The sequence below is a fragment of the Cebus imitator genome, unplaced genomic scaffold (assembly GCF_001604975.1).
Source record: "Cebus imitator isolate Cc_AM_T3 unplaced genomic scaffold, Cebus_imitator-1.0 Scaffold315, whole genome shotgun sequence".
Taxonomy (NCBI): Eukaryota; Metazoa; Chordata; class Mammalia; order Primates; family Cebidae; genus Cebus; species Cebus imitator.
In genome coordinates this window covers 2,655,158-2,665,107 of record NW_016107630.1, presented here as the reverse complement: position 1 = coordinate 2,665,107, position 9,950 = coordinate 2,655,158, and the positions used below count along the sequence as shown (strand labels likewise).

Below are 9,950 nucleotides of genomic sequence, written 5' to 3'. Positions count from 1 at the left end.
TTTGAGACAGAGTCTCACTCCATCACCAGGCGCCAGGCTGGAGTGCAGTGGTGCGACCTCAGCTCACTGCAACTTCCACCTCCCGGGTTCAAGCAATTCTCCTGCCTCAGCTTCCCGAGTAGCTGGGACTACAGGCGTGCCACCACACCCAGCTAATTTTTTTGTATTTTTAGTACAGACGGGGTTTCACCATGTTGGCCAGGATGTTCTCGATCTCTTGACCTTGTGATCTGCCCGCCTTGGCCTCCCAAAGTGCTGGGATTACAGGCGTGAGCCACCGTGCCCGACAGAGAAGGCCTTTTTCTTTTGTTGGTCTCCTGCTTGTTAAGCATTATAAAAACAAACCCCAAGTAAAGGAATAAATGTAAAATGAAATAAAATAAAATATTTAAAATAAGACAAAAGATAAAAAGTTGATGAAAATGCAAAATAGATGAATTATATTAGATTTCATTTATTTTTAAGTTAAAAGCTAGACCATGTAAATGTAAGCTAGGAAAATAGGAATAAAAGTTTTGTTAAATTACTGTACCTATAATGGAAGGGAGAACTAGTTAGGTGTTGTGGATACCAGTGGGAGAAATGATTTATTGGAAGAGCAGAAATTTTCAGGGAGGTATTAAAGAGGTGGGATAGCCTCTTACACTTGGTGTGTCAGAATCTCTTGGTGTGGGGACTCTGGGTTGTTTGAAAAATCTATATCAAAGGAACTATTTTGCCCTCACAAAACAAACTATAGAAGGACTACAAAGTCTTCCCTACTTATAGGAATAAGCAGAATGTATGTGTGTGTGTGGTGGGGGTGGTGGGGAGCCTGGGATATGAAAATTTGAAAAGCACTGAATTGGATCAGAGAAAGATTCCTCGAAGGCATAGGTACATCTTTTCTTGTGCATCCTATACTAAAGAGAAGTCTTAGATTAAAGAAATGTGTAGCAGAGTTGTGACTCAACTGTCAGAGCGGTTCTCTGAGCTTTGGTAGCAAGGTGGGGCCACCCCCAGCCTTTGAGTATGGATACTTTTTTGCTGAGAATGGATGACACTTACAGAGCCCAGTTTAGAGAACAGGGGTTAGCCTCCTTCCCAATCTAGTGTGCTGTGGTTATAATAATTATATACAATTATGAGAAAAATAAAGGCCAATTAGAAAAATAAAGGCCTATTCAGTGCCATGAATATTAGAGGATTTATAGAAGTTGGGTTGACTTTTTTGCAGCTGGCTTCCTATAGACTTTTACATTTAGGCTAATGGTTCTTGAACTTGAAGCTCAGGAAAGAAAAAGAGGTAGAGTGTTTCCTTCATTTTATCCTCCTAATTATTTTTTCCTGTATATCTCTTCATATACGGTTAAAATAACAAAAAGCAAAAACTATACCTGCAGTTAGCTGAGAGCTTTATATACATTCCTTCAGATGCTTTACAATTTTTACATGATTGAAAAGTCGAAAGTGACTTGTGTGACAGTTATTCTTTGCTAAGATTTCAATGTCTTTTGTCATTTTTTGACATTTTATCAACATTGAGATAGATAATTACAGTGTACCACCTGTAAGAAAATGCAGACAAAACTCAGAATGAGTGTGGGATGGTATGCCTTTTTTGGCTAGGGTTTTTTGTTTGTTTGGCTTGGTAAATAGCTCATCTTCTGCAGTAGTGTGCTTATTTACAAATGTCTTAGAGTTTGCATCTAGAGACTTTTACATCCTAGAGCGTTAGGGCTACTGATGGTGGTAAATAAGCCAATAAATCAGTACTTCCATAGTTGATAAGAATGTCAAAGTACAATTACAGGTTATACATGAAACTTTTGAATATGTATCATGTTAAAAGGAGTTTACAATAGATAAATACTGAAAACTTTTTGCTTTTGGACATATTTGGAGGTGAGAATACTTTTGAGGTCAATATACTTTCATGCTGTAATACTATAGTTGTCAGTTCAGAAAATTCTTTTTTTCTATCGTGATTACACTGGTAGAACAAGGAATCTATAACTGATGAGACACTGATAGAATGGAAAGCACATGTAAGAGTATGTGTGTTGTTATAACTGTTTTATTTAACATATTTATTGAGCATAAATTACATAGAAGACACTGTGTCGGGCATGGCGATTTAATGGTGAGGGGAAAAGTGGCCACATTTTCCCACCCTTATGGGACATCATTCCACTGTGGGAAGGAAACATCTGTGTAGGTCGCACCTGTAAAGGAGAGGGACATGCAGCATGAGGGAAGAGAATGGGGGAATTGACCTGTTGACAGAGCTCAGAGAGCTGAAGAAGCATGGGTGTTAACTTGGGAGTGGAGGGTTATGGATGGGAGTCAGGGAATAGGATGTGCACAGGCCTTGTGGAGGTGGAGGAAGGGAACATGGCATCTTTTAGGAAGAGAAAGAAGGCCATGTTAGCCGGAATGCACTAGTGAGGGCAGGTGCCAACTGAGGCTGGAGAAGGTGGAGTCCTTCTTCTAAGAGCATTCAGAAATCAATGAAGGTTTTAAGTTGAGGGTAGGTAAGGAAGTGACATGATCAGAGACAGCTTTTAGAAAAGATTCCCCTGGAGCCCTCCGGTCTGTTCTCCACTCTAAGGAGACCAGTTTGGAGACAGTCCAGAAGTGTAATGGTAGTAGCTTGAGAAGAAAATGCATCTTTTTGACAGTGATTTAAGAAGTATAATTCACTGGACTTAGTAGTAGATTGGATATGGTGGCAGAGCAGGAAGGTGCAGGAAGCAGATTATCAATGGTGACTCCTGGGTTTCTGGCTGTCAGATCTGAATGTATGGTGCTATGGTTTGGCTATGGTTTCTCCCCATCAAAACTCATGTTGAAATTTGATCCGCAGTGTATTGATGTTGGGAGGTGGGGCCTAGTGGGAGGTGTTAGAATCCTGGGGCAGATCCCTCGTGAGTGGCTTGATGCTATTCTTACGCTAGTGAGTTCTCATTCTGGCAAGAGTGGATTAGTTCCTTTGAGAGTAGGTTATTAGAAAGCCAGGATGCCACCCAGGTTTTGTGTTTTCACGCATGCCTGCTTCCTCTTTGATCTTATCCACTATATTATGACTTAGCACAAAAGTTTTGCCAAAAGCCTGGGCCATGCCCTTGAACTTCTCAACTTGCAGACTCATGAGCTAAATAAGCCTGTTTTCTGTACAAACTATGCAGTCCAGGATGGGTGTGATGCCTTACATCTGTAATTCCCAGAAATTTGGGAAGCCAAGGCGGGTGGATCACTAGAGTCCAGGAGTTCAAAACCAGTCTGGCCAACATAGCAAACCCCTATCTCTACCAAAAATACAAAAAATTAGCCTGGCATGGTGGCATGCGCCTATAATCCCAGCTATGCTGGAGGCCGAGACATGAGAATCACTTGAACCCAGGTGGCGGAGGTTTCAGCGAGCCAAGATTGCACCATTGCACTCTAGCCTGGGTAACAAAGTGAGACTGCATGTAAAAACAAACAAAAATAAATTATGCAATCTCAGATGTTCTGTTATAGCAACACAAAACAGACTAAGACAATTGGTGATAACCATTCACTGAGTTGAAGAATCTGGCTGAGGACCAAGTTTAGGGGTCAGGTTATAAGCTTGGTTTGAGATGCCTTTGAGACACCATGTAGTAGTATCAAGTAGCAGTAGGCTGTATACATTAGCTCAGAGGAGAGATCTAGGATGAAAATTTGAACTTTAGATTTTTCTACATCTAAGTGGTAACTGAAGCCACAAATATAATTGAAATTACATAGGAAACAAGTAGATAGAAGATGGTCTGGAGTCTTAAAGAACTCTATTATTTAGTGGTTGGTAGAGGAAATGTGGCGTTATGGAAGTACAGGAAGCAAGCATTTCGAGGAGAAAATGGTCAGCATCTGATGTTGTGGAGAGGTCAGGTAACATGAAAGCTGCACATGGAAGTCATTGCTGACCTTAGCAACAGCTATACCCGGAGAGTGATGAGGATGGGGACAAGAGTGGAGTGTGATGAAGCGTCAGGTGATAAATGATGACAGAATACAGGCAGATATTTCTAGAACTTTGTAAAGGAGTGGAGAGAGAGAGTGCGCAAGTGTAAAAGTTCAAGCAAGAGAGAGAAACTATGAAAAAAGAGGATTGAAGAAGAGGTGGTAAATCTGTTGATTTTTGTTTTTTTCTGAGAACTTCAGCCTGTTTAAGAACCAATAGAAGGAGCCATTTGAGAGGGAGCGAGTAAAGGATAATGTGCAGCAGAAGATTCCCAAGAATGTCACAAAGGGTGGATCTAAAGTGCACAAGTTAGAGAGATTGATCTTAGATGGGAAGACAGATGGTTACAGGTGGAGGTAGTTTGTGTAGTTGGTAGTGTGGGATATGGAGTGTTTTCATATCCAACATTCTACTTTTTGGTGAAGTAGGATGGGGATCTTTTGCTGAGAATGGGGTAGATGGATGGTGTTTTGAAAAGAATAAGGACAATTTGGGAATTTTATTGTGAACTCTGAGAGGGTTTTTGGAGTGGCAAATGGTTGGAGTGCAGGGCGGTGTTGAGGGCTGTCTGATCCCTCTGTAATTCACACACACTGGCTTCAATCTCTTCTGGCGTGTGACTTTCTGCAACAGAGCTCTGATTGTTCCGGACTCATTGCTGAGTAAATAGTTGGGCACATCCAGGATTAGGATTTTGCCAGCTCTTGGCAATGGAAAGGGAATTTGAGTGTTAGAGAGCTGTGGAAATGATGGGCATTGGGATGTAAGCCGATTAAAGAGGGATGTACCAAGAGAATAGGGCTAATGGGTTGGGAAGAAGGTGAGAGGTCAGCAGACAGAGAATGTTGTAATACTGCACAAGCTTGAAGGAAAGAAGGCCCTGGTCAACAAAGGGGATACTTGAAATGATATTTTGGAGGCAGAAAAATGATGCGTAGGGGACAGTAAAGGTTCGTGGGTGGGTAAGGTGGCATGGAAGATGCGCCATTCCAGGTGAAGATAATGGACTGAGCTGTCTAGGAGATGCAGAGCCATCAAATGGGCAGGAAGTTATTCAGGATTATGGCAGGGCCATCTTTGAATAAGCAGAAGTGATTGGGAAGTTAGAATATGATAACAGGAAAAGAGAAGGGTGGTGTAACTGAATGGCAGGACTAAAAAAGAATATGGGTGTTTGCAGTGGGTAGGGGAATGGAGGAATAAGGCCTGAGGGGGAAGAGGTACTCGGACCATTTCCTGACTCTAAAGTATGAGAGGCTAGGCAGCTGCTACTTGAGAGAGTTTCAGGAGAAGACGGGTGTCTTCAGAATGCTCGGAGGAGAGACCAAGGATATGGCAGTACTTTTTGGTTGTGGAGCAGCATTTCCAAGGGGCCTAGTGGAAGGTTGTGGGAAGTGGAGAGGGTGATGCGCTGGGAAAGAACTTCGAAGCACAAGAGGTACTCACATGGTAGAGGATGGATTTCTGCAGTGGGCACTGCTTACATTTTAAGTGTTGACTGATGAAAACAGGCATGAGTTAGGGGTCTAGGACCTGGTGGCTGTAGGATGATTTTGTTTTCCCTGACTAGAGAGACCACAGGCCCAGAGACTGTATGTCCTGTGTGCTGCTGGAGGTGGATGATGGTAGAGGCAGAGACTGGGTGCAAACCATATGCAGAGTACTAAGTGCCCAAGAAACATTATATCATTTATTTCCTATTACAATCGTGTCAGGTTAGTACTATTGTTATTTCTGCCTTACAGATGAAGAAACTGAGGTTCTGTTAAGGCAAGTTTAGTAATTTTTCCAAGGTCATACAGCTAGCAAATGGTAGAACTCAGACTCAAAATCAAGACTTCGATGGGCCTGTGTACTTTCCATCATGGTTTATCTTCTTAACATTTCCTTCCCTGTGAGATTTTGATTTTTAACATAATTGATAGAATGTTGAGAAGTTAATGGAATAAGAAATTGCCTTTCTGAATACCAGAATTAAGTTCAATTCTAGGCCTCAAATCTTGTTTCCAGAGTCCTCTGAAGGTTAGACTAGAACCCCGCCTTCTGTAGGCAACCCTCCCAGCTGTGCTTTTACCACTTCCATGATAGATGGTTGGACACTTCCAAAGGGTTAGAAGGTGGTTCTTTAAATTAAATTGCCTACTTGTGCCAATTTGAGTGATGTGGAGTAAGTTCCTGCTCTCATTTTTCTGTACACTTTTTTTTTTTTTTGAGACAGAGTCTTGCTCCATTGCTCAGACTGGAGTGCAGTGGCACGATCTTGGCTTACTGCATCCTCCATCTTTTGGGTTCAAGTGATTCTTGTGCCTCAGCTTCCCAAGTACCTAGGACAACAGGTGCGTACCACCATGCCTGCTAATTTTCGTATTTTCACTAGAGACGGGATTTCACCATGTTGGCCAGGCTGGTCTTGAACTCCTGATCTCAAGTGACCCTCCGGCCTTGGCCTCCTGAAGTGCTGGGATACAGGTGTGAGCTACATGCCCAGCCACAATACTTCTTTAAATGTTCAAGGAATGTTTGTTTTGTTTTGTTTTTGAGACAGGGTCTCACTCTGTCACCAGGCTGGAATGCGGTGGTGTGACCCCAGCTCACTACAACTTCCGCCTCCTGGGCTCAAGTGATCCTCTCATCTCAGCCTCCAGGTAGCTGGGATTACAGGTCTGTACCACCACACTTGGTTACTTTTTGTATATGTTGCAGAGACAGGGTTTCACCATGTTGCAAAAGACTGGTCTTGAAGTCTTGAATTCTTGGGCTCAGGTGATCCAGTGGCCTTGACTTCCCAAAGTGCTGAAATTATAGACATGACCCATGGAGCCTGGCCTGCTCTCAAGTTTTTTTTTTTTTTTCTTTTTTCTTTTTCTTATTTTTTAAAGAAATCTTGTTCCCAAGCTAGCATTACTTGGCCTCTTGGCGCTTTGTGATATGATACCATTTGTAAAGATTACCATGTTTACCCTACTCTAAAGGTACTTTGGTATGTGATTAATTGGGAGTAAGTGGGACTGATACTTGATCAAAGGATGTTCTTTCACACTATCTGAGTATAAATGAGCCTGAAATTTGTTTTTTTTTTTTTTTTTGGTGTGTGTGTTTAGTATGTTCATTTTACTGTTGTCTTTCATTGATTTCTGTCACTTACAATGCTATGGTCTTGTGTGTATGTCTGTTGTGCCAAGTCCTATACTTTGGTATTGGCTTTTAAAAAATTATTATACTTTGCTTTTATGATTGGGATTCATTATTTCAGCTAATAAAGATAATATTGAAACCTGATTTTTGTTAATCTAATGTATTAGCTGTCTTTCCTAGCTCTGTGTTATATGCAGCTTAAATAAACATACAAATATTTACAAAAATATTTACTAAAACAGGACCAAAAAGAGAAAACCATATAAAATATCAACAGATATTTCTCATTTCTACTTTGGATCATTGATGTACATGCTGCTTCTAGTTTTTCAGCTAGCTCTGGGATTCACTAACTTTGTTAATCTAGCCACTTTTTTTGGTATTATTGATAAGGCTTTCATAAGAAACTTTCAGAGCTTCGCTGGAATCAAGCTGTCCATCACTTGGTATCCTTTGATCTATCAGGATTTGTTGATCAGTTATTTGTGGAGGTGAGGTATAGGAAGGAATCAAGGATGACTGAACTGTTCCAGGTTGGAAGATGGGGCAGTGTTGTGGATGTCCATGTCATTCACTGAGGTATGGCACCACAAAGAAGGGCTGGTTGAGGTTAAGTTCAGCGTGGGCGAACTAGAACTTGCAGAGCCTCTGGGATGCCCAAATGGAGCCCATCCAGAGGGTGGCTGACCATTCAGGGCTGGTGCATGGCAGGTGGTGGAATCTAGTTGCACACACTATAAGCACTATTGAAGGTGCAGGGCATGTGGCAAGGCAGAGAAGAGGCTCAGGTAGTGGGGGTCGGAGGGAGGTAGTAAACATTGCCAAGTTAAAGGTATTTATGCCTGATAGCCTTCATTTTCTTTGTGAAATGGGAAGAAACCTCATCTATTTTAAGAGGGAGAACTAGAGATTTGAGAGCAGTGAATATTTGGAATCAATGTGGGGAATAGGAAAGGGAGCTTGCCAGAGACGGGAAAAGGAACGCTAAGTCTAAGTGGGGCATTCTTCCCAGCTTCCGCCTTCTTTGCTGCCCTTAAAGACAAACACACAGACCTCTTCCCCTCCTTTTTAAGGATTTTAACCGCAAAACACTACAGCAGTGTTTCTCACTGGGTGATTATATCAGAAAATGAAGGAGTGGGGTTGTGTATGTGCATGGAAGTGGCACTGGTGATTTTGAGATACTCTCTAAGGAATATCTGTATTTACAAAGGAATCACAAATGGGGAAAATGAGAGTGTTTTGATTGTGTTTTGATGGGGAAAGGCTGGTAATCCTAACCTCACCTAGTAGAACTGAGTCTTTTTTTTTAAAAGTCAATTTCCTTTAAAATTGACCTTTCCTCCCTTCCTTCCCTCCTCCTGTCCTTCCTTCTTTCCCTCCTCCTCTACTTTCTTCTTTCCTTCCCTCCCTTTCTTTCTTTTCTTTCTTTCTGAAACAGGTCTTGCACAGTTGCCCAGGCCGGAGTGCTATGGTACGCAGTCATAGCTCACTGTAGTCTCAATCTCCTGGGCTCAAATGATCCTCTCATCTCTGCTTCCTGAGTAGTTGGGACTTCAGGAATGTGCTACCACACCCAGCAAATTTTTCTATTTTTTGTAGAGACAGGGTCGCATTAATGTTGTCCAGGCTGGTCTTGAACTCCTGGCCTGAAGTGATCTTCCCACCTGGGCCTCCCAAAGTGCCGGAATTACAGGCATGAGCCTGGCGGAGAACTGAGTATTTTGTGCTCCAGCCTCAAAGCATCTTGTTGGGATTTCAACGGAAGAGAAGATGTCCTCATGGTTCATCTCAAATACTTTTGGATACCTCCTCACTGTTATGTGTCACCTCTCCTGGGTATTTATTCCTTGGAAAGTAGGAAACATTCCCTTAATACCCTGCACTTCCCACTTTGTATGGTGAGGATCAGTTTCTTTGTAACCCTACTGGCTGTAAGCACGTCATCCTATTTTGTATTCCAAGCACCAGCACAGTGCCTGGCTCATGGTGGACCAGAGACAGATGGATGGACTGTTTTTTGATGTGAAGACTGAATCAGTCCTTGCAGTGCTGTTTCCTGGGGCTCTGCCTCTGGGAGTCCTGCTGGAAGAGAAGGGCTCTCATAGCTGATAGTTAAGACATGTACCGTCATGCATTGCTGAACGATGGGGATACATTCTAAGAAATGTGTCCTTAACACAATTTTATTATTGTGTGAACATTATAGAGTGCACTTAACACAAACCTAGATGGAATAGCCTACCACACACCTAGGCTATATGGCATAACCTTTTGCTCCTAGGCTACAAACCTGTATTTACTGTACTGAATACTGTAGGCAGTTGCTATACAATAGCAAGTATTTGTATATCTAAACATAGAAAAGGTAGAGTTAAAAATATACTATAAAACATTAAAAATTGGAGTAGGCACAGTGGCTCATACCTGTAATCCCAGTGGTTTGGGATGCCAAGGTGGGAGGATTAGTTGAGGCCAGGTCTTTGAGACCATCCTGGGCAACATAGTGAGACCCAGTCACTGCAAAAAATAAAATAAAAAAGACCGGGCACGGTGGCTCACACCTGTAATCCCAGCACTTTCGGAGGCCGAGGTGGGCAGATCATGAGGTCAAGAGATTGAGACTATCCTGGCCAACATGGTGAAACCCTGTTTCTACTAAAAATATAAAAATTAACTGGGCATGGTGGTACGTGCCTATAGTCCCAGCTACTCAGGAGGCTGAGGCAGGAGAATAGCTTGAACCTGGGAGGTGGATGTTGTGGTGAGCCGAGATTGCGCCATTGCACTCCAGCCTGGGCAACAAGAGTGAAACTCCATCTCAACAACAACAACAACAACAACAACA

General features: G+C 42.3%; 1 protein-coding gene across 4 annotated transcripts in view; it reads left to right on the top strand.

The window, feature by feature from the left end:
- The window catches only part of LOC108286178 (TLC domain-containing protein 4), a 78,460-nt gene that overhangs the window by 12,059 nt on the left and 56,451 nt on the right, over positions 1–9,950 (top strand). The window contains exon 1 of one of the 4 annotated variants that reach the window (XM_017503794.2): positions 6,260–6,303. The exons of the other annotated variants lie outside the window; for them this stretch is intronic. The gene's annotated coding sequence lies outside the window, so the exon portion shown is untranslated. Of the gene's footprint in view, positions 1–6,259; positions 6,304–9,950 lie in introns of those variants that run through there. 4 annotated transcript variants of the gene reach the window in all.